The sequence below is a fragment of the Blennius ocellaris genome, assembly GCF_963422515.1.
Source record: "Blennius ocellaris genome assembly, chromosome: 7".
Taxonomy (NCBI): domain Eukaryota; kingdom Metazoa; phylum Chordata; class Actinopteri; order Blenniiformes; family Blenniidae; genus Blennius; species Blennius ocellaris.
In genome coordinates, this window is record NC_137656.1 from 13,438,574 (window position 1) to 13,441,477 (window position 2,904).

Sequence of the window (2,904 nt, forward strand, 5' to 3'; positions counted from 1 at the left end):
AAGACAGAACTCATAAAGCAATTATTGCTTTCAGAGGAACTGACAGACCTCCTTCACTTATAGATCTTGCAAGTGCATACTGTAAAAAAAAAAAAAAAAAGTGGTTTCAGCAACAAGCTGATATAATTTCACTGGCTCACACAAAACACCCAGAGAGGGGTTTTTTTTTCTCTTTATCTCAGATGCATTCTTTGTTCAACATAAGTATTCCAGCTTCTTCCCACAGTCGAAAGGCATACCTGATATGTTGATTGGTGACCTTGAGTCATTCATAAAAAAAATGGATTTCTCTTATATAGCACTTTTCTCTTCCAGGCAATCAGTCTACCCACTGCGAGTTATTTGGTGGTTCAGTGTCTTGCTCAAAGACATTTTGACATGTCGACAGATAGGTTTAGACATGAGCGTTAATTTAGCGTGACGAAAGTGGCTTTTCTAAGGATGCCGTGTTGTCGCACTTTGCAGAGAGCGGCTCACTGAGAAGACCATACTACAGCCTTACAAACTGTAAATAACATGAGTGCGAATGAGAGGAAATGTTTGTCCATTCTGGACAAACATGTTAGTGGAAACTAACAAACAGCTAGTTATTAACAAAGAAGAACGATTGATATTAAGTATGATTACAGGCTGATGATATCATTTTAAGAAATTATTATTTGCTGCACTAATTGATTTTATCTGAAATACTAAGTAGCCTCAGTAAATATCTTGATTAGCTCTTTCTGTGTTCGGGGTAATATGATTGTGGCAGTTCAGCTGACTGCTTCTTCTTCTTTATATTTCTTGCAAAAGCCTTGATCCATTGAAATGTTTCTTGTGGAGATCCTCAGAAATATCCTCTTTGTTCTACTTTTTGTTAGGAGGTCGATCTAGATGGTGAGTCAAACTGTTTTGACACACTACTTAACAGCAGTAGATTGTCCCGATCCGGTGGGAACAATGACTGAGTTTGTATTTGTTACCATCTGATGCTTTTCTACTTCCACGATCTTGGAAATGTGTGTTCGCAATCATACTGGCAGCAGGAAAATAGAGGTTAAAAGAAAATAAAGCAAAGTCATCAGGAGCTGATCAGTCACAGCAGACACACTGAGACACTTTGTGTTCTCATAATGTCATGCTGATAAGACAGCATGAATAATCACTGCTAGGCATAAATAATCATCTTTTTCCACTACCACAAATCCTTTCCATATCTTTTCCATTGAAGCTGCTTCAACAGAAGAAATTCTGATAATAATAACCTGCAAGACATAAACCTTCTTCGGGTTATGATAAACGGCAATCGCTTTCATGCAAGCTTTTGACGGAGCACAAATGAATCTGTCTCTCTCTGAATGCACTCACTCTCTACTCACTGTTTTCTGTTTGGCTTGAAGCTTTGTCACATTTAATGATTTGCACGCATATTGTGATTCTCAGTCGACCACTTGAGACTGTCAGTGAGATTACGTACTTTAAAATAGAAAAACATTCAACACATTTGCCCTCGGTGACTTCATGCCTCCTTGAGTTTGACAAAGGATTTAGACTCGATGTGAAACTGCAGAATGGATTGCATTTACTTAGCAGCTGCACTCCCAACCAACATTTCAGTACTTGTAATCATCAGCTAACATACATGCGGGGACAGTATTAGCATGCTGATTTTTTTTAAAATCTTTTTGTTCACCTTCTACCATTTCATGTGTTAGGGGCACATGGTTTGCTCGATACAACAGGCTTTTTCATGCGTTTATAAAGATGATTAGTTTTATTGCTTGTGCTCTGCTTGTGTTCATGTGTACACACCAACATGCCTGCACGCCATTGGGAGCAACTTGGGGCTCAGTGTTTGACCCAACGACATTTGATGGGGTCGAACCACCAACATTGGGATCGGAACCCAAACTGCTGTACCAACAGAGCCACAGCCTATCAAAATGCCATGGCTGCTAAACCAATATGTGGCAAGAAGCTGCATCGAGACAGTTTCCCACTTCAGTGGCAGTGAGCGCACCATGCAGGATGCTGGCCAAACCAACAGGAACAACATTGGGTTTGTGTGCCTTAACCAAAGACTCTTTGACATATGGCTCAGAGGAGTTGAAGACTTTGTTGGTGGCTTTCTGATTATAGGTCAATTCCCTCTTGTAGATCTTAACATGTTACTCTTGTCAACAAATGTAGTTTTCTTTGTAGTACCAGTGGAACATTTTGGACGGTCTCAAAATGATTATGACTCTTTCTTCGTGTAACCAAGTTACAGTGTCTTATATTATTCACTGACCACAGCTGTGATCAGCATAGTGGAGTAGCTCGGATATCTTTACGATTATCAACCACATGTGCTTCTGATTACAGGTGTTCAATTGGTCTTCCAATGCAGGTTCCATTCCTAATCTAACCTGTGTTGTTGAGCAAGACACTAGATGCTAAATTGCTCTCAATGAAGGTCGAGCATTTTGCATGGAAGCCCTTTCCATTGGGGTTTGAGTATGAGTGTATGAATGTGACTCACAGTGTTTTGAGACCGCTGAAATGTGGAACATGTGCTGAATAAGTGAAGGTCATTTGAGTGGCAGACGATTCCAGCAACCAGCATACTGGACCATTGTCATCACATTAAAGATCACCAAAAAAACACATATTGGAAAGGATTAATTTAAGTGAGGGTCTGGCAAGAATGAGACAAAAGTGGTTCTTTGCTTGCACATTTGAATCCTGTAATTGTTCGTGTGATTCAACGTTTTGTACAGTCATTACTGAACTATGAAGCATGACTAATATCTCAACTGAATCCTCATCAGCTCCAGTTTATTAAGCAACCATCCAAGCACGTACGTTTCTGAGAGCATCTAGCAGAAACATCACATCGCACCATCCCTGGCTTCAGTGGACTCTACTATTGCTGGGTCAATA